At 44.9% G+C, this 11,853-nt stretch overlaps 1 protein-coding gene across 3 annotated transcripts in view; it reads left to right on the top strand.

The window, feature by feature from the left end:
• Positions 1,129–11,853, top strand: part of SGMS2 (sphingomyelin synthase 2) — a 39,115-nt gene continuing 28,390 nt past the window's right edge. The window contains exon 1 of one of the 3 annotated variants that reach the window (XM_021395914.1): positions 1,129–1,264. The gene's annotated coding sequence lies outside the window, so the exon portion shown is untranslated. Of the gene's footprint in view, positions 1,276–4,663; positions 4,956–11,853 lie in introns of those variants that run through there. The other 2 variants (XM_021395916.1, XM_021395915.1) reach the window with 2 other exon arrangements.

The following is an 11,853-nucleotide window of genomic DNA, read 5'->3' as shown; positions in this document are numbered from 1 at the left end:
CACCTCTTTTCCTAAAGAGGTTGAGAATATTTCCTGTGCTTCTGCTTGACACAGTTTCCTAGAAACATCCTTATCTTCTGACTTGCAAATACAGAAGACAAACTAGAATTGTTCATCTCTAATAGCATGTTTCCCCTCTACACCTTTTGCCAAGTACCTGTGCTCATATTATTTCTTCCAAAGTCTTGCTTCATACAAGCAAAGCTTTTATTCAAATTATATTGTGAACAGAAAGTGCTCTGAATCACAGAATGGTTTGGATTGGAGGGGACCTTACAGACCATCCAGCCTCAACCCCTGCCGTGGGCTGGGTGCCCCCACCAGCTCAGGCTGCCCAGGGCCCATCCAACCTGGCCTTGGGCACCTCCAGGGATGGGGCACCCACAGCTCTGGGCAGCAGTGCCAGCGCCTCACCGCCCTCTGAGTAAAGAATTTCTTCCTAACATCTAACCTCAATCTCCTATTCAATGATTTGTTACGCACACATTTTTAGATAGACAATCAATTTTTGGCTTTGGTAGAATGGGGAACTTGTTTAAAGACCGTTAAGCATTTCTTGTATTTCACAGCTTCTAACGCGCTTTAGATAGTCTGAGCACTAAAAGCATTCCCAAAGCCAAACAAGGAAATTGCAACTCCACCCAAAACAAGAGGAAAACAACAAACAAACAGAAAACACTAGAGTATCCAAAAGAAAAAAATAAAGCAGGGTGACTCTGTGATGCAGCTTTTTCTGGTTTTTGTAACTGAAATGCTGAGAAGGAAGTGCAAAAGTTGTTTGTTTTTTTCCAGTTCTTGCTTTTGTTTCTAAGAAGTTTACTGCCATCTAAGTCAGTGTTTCTCTCAGTTTCCTCTGAGCTTTAGCAGGAGTGTATGTTCAAGCAAAGCTCCAGCATTTATTTTCCCCCAAAATTACACAACGATGTTGTCAGTAACGTATGAGCTCCTGAAAAGCCTATTGAAACCGCAGCGCCTCTGCTCCGTTAATTTTGGTAACGAGAAGAGCCAGCACAACGATCTTTGAGGCGCACAAACCGCACGAAGCACCGAGCTCAGCCAGCCAAGGGCTGCTCGTGGCACGCTTTGAGCGGCCCAGCCCCTGCCCGGCCCCGCCCGGAGCCCGCCCGGCACCTGCGGGCGGAGCAGAGCACCCCCTCCCCGCCCCGGCCCACCCCGCCCCGCTGCCGGCTCGGCGGGCGCCTGCCGCTTCCCTTGAAAGCCAGGCCGGGCTGCGGGGCGGCTGGGCTGGAGCAGGAGGCCGTAGGTGAGCCCCGGGTGGGTTGCATGTTTTGCTTGGGGGGGGGTGTTTTTTGAAGCTTTAGGGTAAATGTAGCTGGCTTTGCTCAGTTGCGCTGAAGTTAATCGGAGTTATCAAAGTTTGTGCGCTCAGTTATTATCTTAATAGCTCGCTGTTTTGCAGCGGGTAGTAGCGTTCCTTAATTTGGGTTCGGCTTCTACCGGCTCGCTGGGGGAGGACTGCTACCGGAGCAGCTGAGTGTGTGGCTGTGCCAACTGCGGCAGCACGCAGGGAGCTGCTTCCTAGGGCCTGGGCTGTGCTGTGCTGGCAGGGCAGGGTCATGTACTTCTCGGCTGCCGCTCTTGGGAAGTAGCAGTGGGAAAACTTCTCTTACAGTCCTTCTTGTGGCTTATGTACTTGTTTGGTTGCCCCTCCAAGAACAGTGATGTTATTAATGGTGAACCTCTAAGGCAAGGTGTGTTGTTGGCTTTTTTTCCCCCTCTATGTGTGTTCTGAAGCCCTTGGTAATGAGGAGGAACTAGTGAATTGATTAAACAGAATCTACCTGGAGACTGAGAATTCATCTCCTCTCTGAAAAGTGGCGTGTCTCAGAACTTGAAAACTTATTTTGTGGGGCACTGCTTAGTACTCTGAGTGCATGCTGTTGAAGAACCTCTTTGTGAGTTGATATCCTATGTGTATTTGGTTTAGTGTAGTCTGTTATTTCATAATTGATTGGGAATAATAAGTCATTGTGGAGTTGCTTCATCTGTTTCAGGGCAGGAGTCTTAACTCCCGCCTCACTAGGTAGGCTGCTGTGGCAATCAGCATCAGGCCTGTGTAGAAGTAGCCTGCAGGATTACCCTGATTTGTGTGCTACTTGAAGAAAAATGAGCTATGAGGGACTCTGCTGGGGGGTGGAAATTATGGAACATCAATGTGGCATAGCTGTATGTTCCAATCCACCCTTAACAGAGCTGTAATAAAGGCTACAATTACACATGAACTTAGAATACATCTATATTCATACAACTCACTAGCTTTGAAACTACTTTAATAGGGAAGAACTATGTATCTCTTGAGCACGTCTGTCTTGTGCTTAGATGTCTGCTGTAGCTTAGGTATGCAAGTAGGCTTTCTCTTTTCATACTGGTGTTTACTGTTTCTGTAAACTGTAATGTTAGCTTGAACCAGAAATTCCTATATGGCTCTTACTCCTGCCCTGCCCCTTGAACTCCCTCTTGCAGACTCAGCTCCATCCCACGGCCCTAAACAGGGTTCTGGTGGTAGCTGCCTTTGAAAACTGCCTGGGTGTCTCTTTAGAAATAGAACTTTAATGCAGGAGCTGGCTGCGCTCATTTATAGAATTACTGTTTCCAATAATATCCCTGCTTATCTCATGAGAAGGATAAAAAAAAAAATAAACAGTAATGAAAAAGATGCTGGATTTGTTCCAAATGAAACGAACAGTGATTTTCTTCTCAAAACTCTTCTCTCCCCCTCTCTCCATCTTGCACTTAGGTTGGGGCAGGAGGGGACATGATCTGTACCTCTATCTCCTCATGGAGCTTTTATGAGAACAGTTTCCCTCATAAAACTGTTCCGTCATTCTGAAAGACTGAAGTTCTCTTCCTTGTTATTTCCATTCTGAAAAGAACCTTTTTGAAGGTAATTTCGTTACTATCAAGTAATGATCAAGAGGTGTGCTGCTTACTCCTCCGCTGAGTTCTGTGACTTCACAAATACGCTCCTTGCATAGCAACAGGCCTTGAGAGTAAGACTCCTGCGATGCGGTAGGTGTTGATGCCAGGCTCCCCTTCGTGGGTGCACCCCTCGTGGCTGAGCTGTGCGGTGCTCAGCTGCTCACCCCCAGGGACAGGCTGGGCACCTTTCACAGGTGTAGCGGTGTTCCCTTTTCCACGCTCAGGACTGGTGCTTCAAAGAATAATGTTCTAAACTTAGGCAAGGACAGCATTTTGGGTGTATCTAAATTATTCTGAATGATGGCCAGTAACCTTTCTCTTTTTTCCTTCTGACCTTTTTTTTTTTTTTTTAAGGGCATTTTTGAATTTAATAAGGAAAGAAGAGGGTAGGAGGGGGCCAGGAGTCTCTCTGTCTAGAATTTGCTTGATGCCTTTGTCTGTAGAAAAACAAAATACATACAATTTACTCCCATGACTGTAGCTTGTACTCTGTTACTCCATCTGTCAGCTGTTGTACAGCATCTTCAGTTAAAACCCGCCTCTGCAAAGATGCATGCAACTAAGCATGCAGTTAAGCGTGGGCACGTGTCTTTGTCAGGGGTTGGGAGCAGCCCCCTGCTCCCCGTGCGACCTCTGATGTTACTTTAGGTCTGGGTAAGGGATGCATTGCCCAGGAAGTGGGCAATAAGGAAGTGGGTGGCAGAGCGGGTGGTAAGGATCGCTGTGATGTACAGGACAGGATTCTTTGGTTTGCTGCCACAGGTGTATGTGTGTCTGTCTAGCAATGGATCAGCAGCGGTCTGCTTATGTTGCTTATCTCGCAACATGCCATTCATATTAGGCCTGCAGGAGGGAATGCCTTAAAGCCCGCTGTCCTATGTATCCCAGCGCTCTGCCCGCTGCGGTTGGGTCAAAGTGGCGTTCCCCTGCCCGGCTGGAATAAAGCGCCCCCCCCCTTCCCGGAGGATTTTTTGGGAAGAAGCTCGGTGCGTTCCGAGGCGCGCCGTGCCGCAGAGCAGGCCGTCTCCCCCAGGTGAGCGCTGCCGGCCGGAGCTCTATGGCTGTGGGGCAGATGTACCGCGGCCAACGCCGGTTTCGGTGTGGGCGAGCCGCCCGCTTCCCCCGCCCCCCACTGATCACATGCCCGCTGCGCTGGAAGACTCCCAACAGAATGATGCGGGCTGTTTTTTATTTTTAACGCTAGCATGGCCAAGCGGGGGCTTCCCGCGCCGCTCGGCCTTCGGCGGGTCGGGTGGCGGGAGCCCAAGCTCCGGCAAAGCCGCTCCCGGAGCCGGCTCGCCGAGGAGAGACGCGGGAGGCAGCGCGCTCCCTGCGGCTGCCGCTGGGCCCGCCCGCGCGTCCCGTCCCTCCCGGCGCGGCGGTAGGGGGACCGCGCGCGCGCAGAGGCGGCACCGCCACCACCGCCGTTATCGCGGGGGCCGGGCGGCGGCCGCGCCGGTTTTTCCGGCCCGCGGCGCGGTGAGTCACCGCTCGGCGATGGGGCGGGGGAGGGCGGGCGTGCGGGAGCCCGAGTGATGTCAGGGGCGAACGGCGAGCATGAGGCCGGCGGTAACGGCCGCGGCAACGGCCGCTGCGCGCTGCCTCGGAGCCGCCTCCGACCGCGGCGGCGCTGAGGCGGCGGCGGGGCCGCTCTGCCGAGTGCCGCCTCCCTGACGCCCTCGGCTCCGGGCCGCTCGGCCGGGGAGGAGAAGCCGAAGCAGAAGGCGGAGGGGCGGCGAACTTTGCCGCTGCCCGCTGTGGGAGTGTCCGGCCGCCGGCGGAGCCCCGGGCTTTGCAGCCGCCTCCGGAGGGGGAAGTGCCCGCAGCGCCGCTCCGGTGAGTTGGGAGCGGCACAGGTGGAAGAGCGCGGCGTGCCGCAGCGCGGGGAGCTCCGCGGGGACCGGCTTCTGCGCTGCCGCCTGCCTGCGTCTCACCGGAGAGACGCTCTCCGTCTGGTGCGCCGAAGAGGCCCTCCGCGTTAGGGACAGCACCTGCCGCCTGGCTTCCTCGTGGAGGTACGTATGCAGGGAGCGCGCCCGGCTTCCCACCGGGCTGCGAGTGCCCGCCAGCTGCACGGTGGGACCGAGGGCTTGGGAATGCCCGATTCCAGCTCTGCAGGGTCGAGGGTCGCTGTGGGTTCGTGGGGGTGTAAAGGTGCACGGCTGTAGGCTGGCCGATGCTGTGCGTCTGCTCCATCGAAGCCAGTCTTCAACTTCGTGAAGTGCAGCTGAACTTTCCTTCTTGCCTGGGTGACAGGGTACTTTTCCACCAGCACTGCGTGACTTCTGGCTTCGGCTTGGCTCAAAATCTGTGTGAGAAGTAATTCATCTCCTGGCAAGGCTTAAATAAACAAATCCTAGAATACAATGTGGACGAGCTGTTGTTCTGTTTAATCTGTTTCTGTTTATTTGCTTTTTTGTTTAAAGGAGACCTTTTCAATATAAATCTCTCTCCTTGAGCTACTAAACTTTGCATGAGCTAACAGCTGTTAATTGCACAGGTGAATGTCTGCGTTATCATACACGTTTCAATTTATGCTGTTTTCTGGGAGTAGGGGGCTTACAGGAGTGTTGCTGAGCTTTACTCTCAGGTGTATTTATTAATTAGTTTGCCTAAAGCCTGAATTACTTAATGTTTGCTTTTAATGCAGTTTGCTTATGTTTATTATTTGAGTAGGTGTTAATTTTTTTTAGTTAGTTTTTTAATGAAGCTTTAACTTAGCTGATTGAGGGCTAGTTTTACTGGAGAGGTCAATGCAATTGCTTCCTTTTTTTTTTTTTCCCTCCTTTGGCATAGGACTTGTATTGATTTTCAGTAGGAAAATGTATAATCAAAATGTGATTCCAGAGAACATGCTTGTCTCAGTCCTGAAATATGTTGCCCAAGAATAGTGTATATAATGTGTGCAGTCACAAAAGGTATTTGGGAAAAGTCAAAGCAGAGGGGGGAAATGAGTGAAATTGTAACGTGACGACAGTAGTTTGTAGGTAAAGGTCCCTTATGAGGTTGGACTGTCCTTGAAGTGAACTCAAACAGAAATCAATGGAAAAATGAGAATTTGAGGTGGGCAAAAATTGATTTTTTTTTTTTAACTTTTAGGCTGGTAATCTGAATCCAGAGTAACTTTATGTACCTCTGTATTTTAAATAATGAGCGGTGCCTGGCATGTTGATGGGCATCTACTTCCTGGATCATGAAAGCATCTTGTGATTAGTGGTGTAAGATATGAAAGTAGTGGTCTGGGTCTAACAACCCTGTTTTCATGAGCTACTTTCCATATGAATTTAAAACTTGCTGTTTTAAGTAGACAACAGAAGTATAGTGTCATGTATGTAGTGTTATAAAAGGCTTCCTGCTTCCATACCAATTTAAAGAAAAAAACCCCCGAACTCCTCTCCCAGTTTCTAAGATAACTGAATGACAGATCTCAATTTTACCTTCCCTGAGTTAGTATGTCCAATAGAAGTATAAAAACTGACATTGTACTGATTTTTATTTTGAAGGTTTAGTTTTAAAAAAAAATTTGAAAGAAGTGATGGTCTTTAAAAATGAGTAGCTCTCCTGTTTGCAAAGATGAGGGGATGTGTATGAAGACTTTAAAAGAAATGTTTCCTCATAGAAAACAACTTTGAAGATGCAGCTATTTGTAACAAGATTGCACGCATCTTTTGTTTGGATTTGTTTTCTGATTTTGATGGGCTATCGACCTACAATGGTCTTTGATACTATTTGTGGGGAGTGGACAATACAGATGCTGTTAGGTTTTATTTAGTATGGGCATGGTATTGCAGTAGTCTCAACAGATGCTAGGAAGATTAGTGCAACACTAGATCCACTGTCCCCAGAAATCTGTCTGCTGGTTTGTACCATGGACACCACTGTCCCAGAAGATGCTGCGGGACACTGAGCATGTCAGGCACCAAGGCACTGCTGTCCTAGCAGATGCTGAAGACTTTAAGGCCTACCAATGGGAAAGGTTTATCTAATACAGATAGCTCTGTTTTGTGTAATCTGCACTTGTTGAGAAGACATTCCTTAACTAAATCGAACCCTACTTTTCATTAAGGCTCTAAAACCTTAATAAAATCAAGTGACTCCTGTGCCAGGGCATTTACTTTGTTGCTTCTCTTTCCCCCGAATAGCCATTGTGTGAGGATGCATAACAGAGAGTAAGGTACTTCTGATGAATACAAGCGGTTTTGGAAGTATCCATGTAGTTACTGAGTTCGAAGAGGCCAAAACCAAATCAGGTTCAGGGAAACTCATTGCCCTCTAGGTAATGTGTGCTGTACCTTTAACAAAAGGGAATTGCTGTGCCTTGTGGCCATGCTTATGGTACCTGAGGTAAGCTTCCTGCCTTACTGTGCTTTGTCCCTTCCGTAATATGCGATGTCGATTGTAGGTCCTCTGGTTTGCAGCCTGGCATAAAAATATTTACTTTTTATCTGTTCTATGAATGAGGAAATTAGGTAGTTTGCCAGAGGTTCTGAACTGTTGAGTTAATAATTGAAAATCAATGGTTCTTAATAAAACACTGCGTCTAAATCTAAAAGGAGGAAATTCTTGAGCGTGGCTACTCAAAGGAAAACTCGCCTGAATTCATGAAATTTAGATGACTGTTACAGTAAAAAATGTACTTGGTATATAACTAATGATTGTCCAGATAAAACACTCTTTCCCATGTGTGTAAATGTAGAGAAGAACATCCTGTTCACTTGCAGGCATCTGAGCAAAAAGCAGATCTCTTGCTTTCACTCAGTTTACGTAGGTTAGCTTGCCATAATGTCTGTTTCAAGGACATCCCACTAATTCTTTATAGACTTAGTAAACAGAAACTCACTTGCTCTTATCAGTGGACCTGTGATATTTCCAGAGGGTGAGTTTTGCTGGCACACAAACCAGTGTCTTAATAGCACTTGCTTTTAGAGTTAACCTCTAGCAGCTTCTTCCTGTAGCCTTCTATCTCCTTTTCTCTCTGTATACTGAGATTTCCTTAGGTGACTCTCTTACTGTGATCCTAGGCAATGCGGTAAGCGTCATGCTAAGCAGTGCAGTGTTTTCATGTCTATGGTTACCAGTGCAAAGCAGACTAGTGTCGTAAGCCTGTTCCTCCTTGAGAAAAGGTGCTGAGCCTCTTGGGTGTAGCGCTGAATGTTTTGGGAAGTTGCATCAGCGTAAGGGATTTGAACTGAACTGCTACAGAGCGTTTACAGACACTTGTCTAAGAATGGCTGAACTTAAAATGGATTCATTCAAAATTATTTTCAATTTAGCAGTAATAAATCCACTATTTGTAAATGAAATGTGTAGGGTTGAATTTGGTGTCTGTTGTAGCCTTAACAAAGCACAGGACTGTCCAGTCTCCAACAAGTCGCTGGCAGAGACCTGTTTAGAGCCCAGAACTTCAAAGACTTAGCTTAAAGCCTTTGGCAAAAGGTAATGTTTTCCCCTTATTGAAGCGCTATTACAAGTGTCTTGGCATGTTACCTCCCCAGTATTTCTTTAATAGAGCACCTGCACCTATAGAAGCCCTGTATTAAGAAGTCATCTGCTTTTACTGTTTGTTTTCCGTTTCAAATAAGCTCGTTTTTTTTTTGTTTGTATTTTTAGCACTCGCTCTTACCATGCTAAGCCTTTTAAGATCTTAAACTGTTGTGTGATGAAAGTTGACTAACTTCTCACAATTAGTTATGTGAAATGTACCTAACAGCAGCAAAGTATTTACTTCTACACACACCCAGGTTCCTGTGTGTGCGTACTCATGTGCTGGGTGGTTGGCTAGTGGAGCGGTTGTTCAGATTCTCCTTGTTTTAAGGAACAAAATTTGGTGAAGAGAAGCAGCGGGCATGCATCTGTTGTTAATTCTCCTCCATATGGAGAATGTGATACATTGTATATCTGGTTGATAGTTCTAATACATTTCTACAGTAATTACTGCTCATCTGATTCTTCTCCTTCCCCCACATCAACCTTGTAAATAGGAAACAGCACTTGCTGTTTGTAGATGCTTTATAAGGGTGCCAAATACCACTGCCCATGTCTCAGTTTGAGGCTGAACACAGGCTGTATTGAAGCAAACTGTTCCCATTGCTGCTGCTGCCTCAAAAGGACATTTAACAAACTGGAATGCTGTGTTACTGTCTTAGCAGTGCTGAGAACATGCTTAATGTAGTATTGTAGGATTCTGTCATCTGATCCTCTGCCAGTTATTCTGGTTTAAATTTATGTATTGTAATTTCAATATAAAAATAAGCCTTTAAATTGAAAATTTTGGAAGCATCCTTTTTTTTTCTTTACTTCAGTGTTGGGAGGAATTAACAACTGTAGATGTACTTTGGAGTAATTTGTACTTCCAGTAACTTATCTACTTCAGGTGCATATAGAAGCTATTAATATCTTAGAGTGCCAGGTGTTATCGCTAAAAAGTTTACGTGTTACTTTTAGTTCCTGTGTATTAGGACCCTGGCAAAATTCCTACCTGTTTGTTTTCTTATTTTCATAATGCTGCACTAATCCATAAGGATGCTATGTTTGAGCTATAACAAAACCTTCTTTAACAGTGCTATTCTCACATGGAAAAAGCTTGTCTTTACTGGTTTTCAGTGAGTTTGTACACTGTTTTGGGTATGTTACTTGATAAGAGTTAATTCCCGTCTTCTGGCATACCACCTTCGTCTTGCAGAGGCTTATTAGGAGTGCAAAACTTGGCTTTATTTGATGAGTACCAAGGCTGTGCTAGCTCATCTACAATTACTGAAGAAGTGCAGATGTTCAGTCTGCTGTGTTTTCATTGAATTTGTTTCAGTATGTATGTACACTTTGCACACAGCTAGAAGTAATTAGGAAGCTTCTGGAAAAAAAAAACCAAACGACTCTGCACAATGGGGGAAAAAATGCCAGCAACTCAAGCTGGTCCTCCAAAGTAAAGCTGTTTCTTTCTGTCCTGTGAGAAGGAACATTGTATAAAATAGTTTGACTCCTCTGTTTTTACTACTAAAAGCCATCATGCAAAGAGCTCTTCAGTGTTTCTGTTTTTCCAGAAATGTTAACTTCCATGATGAACTTCAGTCTTAAGAGGAAGAGCTGTGCCACCCCATTTGGCTATGAAGCAAGGAGCATTAACAACATTGGTTCTTCTAATGTGCTATAATAGCAAATCTAGGCGTTGATAGGAAGACAGCTTACTGATGTATGCTTCTGTACTCTACGGTAGCTGTATCCTGAATTTGCAGACGTTTTTCCTAAAATTCATCACTAAGCAGTGTTTACCAAATAACTAAATACTACACATGCTGTGTTGCTGAATGAAAAATGCTCTCAGCTGAGGACAGCTTTTTCAGTGGTAACCATGGTTGTTAGCTTCATCTATGCCGTTCCTAAAAAAAATGGCTAATCTATTCTCATTCATGCTAGTAGACATAATAATGATGAATAGTCATATTTCTTTGCTGTAGAACTGGTCAGTGTGAAGTAAGATAAAATTAACATCTACGTCTACAATAAAAGTCCAAGTAACTTGCATTGACTTCTAAAACTTAGAAAGATAAATGAATACACCCTGGCTAACTAGCCACAGGGCAGGGCATGATGCATGTCAAATGCCAAAGCTAAACTAGTTAAAGAAGTTTTAATCTCTATTGATGGTCTAAATAAATGTTGATAGAAGTGTAATTTTCATTGGTGTATAGGGATGCTTTTTAAGAAAAGAATAGCTATTCAGCAGACCATAGTCGTCAGCTTTTTGCTTTCCAGTGTACGCTGCATTCTAGTCGCTGGACAATCAGAACAAGATAAGTAGCTGTCTGACAAATTGTCTGATTTATCCTCTGCAGGATAAATGCTTCTACAACACTTCTGATTTATATTTTTTCTAATGAGGCTTAGTTTGAAATAAGCTTTGTCTTAAACATCTTTGATTTTTGGACTAAACTCTTTAATTCTCTTCCAGCTATATAGCACTGACTAGTCAAGTGAAGTTAAACTGAGACATTGACAGGAAGTTCTGGGGGTTGTAGTGGAGAAAGGAAGAGCTCTGTTCTGTCTTGTTGCATTAAGGACAAATTCTAAGACAGTTTTTTTCCTTAGCCACAACTTTTTGAAGTATGCATGCATGTGTATTTCTTTTTTTCCTCTCTGTACTCTCCCATAATGTAATTGGGGTTTAGCACTGCAAGCCTTCCTAGAACATGTTTAAAGCAATGCAATTTATTCAAAATGGGACTGTGTAATATGCAAAGAAAGTTGCTGGTTATTGAAGCCTGTATTTATAACTATTAGGACCTTTGCAAGAGAAATATTGTAATTGGGGTTCACATAATTTGGTCAAATAACCACATCTTGATTAATTTTTAGCATCATTATGAAAATGCATAGTCCCATTTTAATGGATTGTATTACTCAGCAGGTGTTAGACTGCCATTAGGTAGCTTATGGTTTGGTCACTTGTTGCTAAAAATGAAACATGCAGAAAGTCTATTTATGTATCTGTAGCAGTATTCTGTAGTGTTTTCAGTTAGAAGCTCAAATGCTGAGGCTTTGTGAAAACTGGAGTTCTTGTTGGAGGGTATCTCAATGTGTGTGTATAAAATATTCCCTGTTCTGGTGTCTGAACACGCTCAATTAATTAATTGTATGGTGAATTCTGACCATGGGCCCTTGGGGTGACTGCTTTGATTCCTTGTGGAATGTGGGATCAGTTTGTGTGATTATGGTGCTTGTGCTTCTGCCTCAGAAAAATAAGTGAATAGGTCTTGATTCTATCTGAACCAGTTTCATAAATCTTACTGACAGACATGGGAAAGCTTAGAGAAGTGGAGAGCTTTCTCTGAATATTATTGTTTCAGAGTATGACAGTTAGTTACTCAGTTTGGATTGAATTATTGCAGTGTTGAAGATGGTACCACTTCCTTAAGT

The sequence above is a fragment of the Numida meleagris genome, chromosome 4 (assembly GCF_002078875.1).
Source record: "Numida meleagris isolate 19003 breed g44 Domestic line chromosome 4, NumMel1.0, whole genome shotgun sequence".
Classification (NCBI taxonomy): Eukaryota; Metazoa; Chordata; class Aves; order Galliformes; family Numididae; genus Numida; species Numida meleagris.
This window is presented reverse-complemented; position numbering and strand designations above follow the sequence as displayed.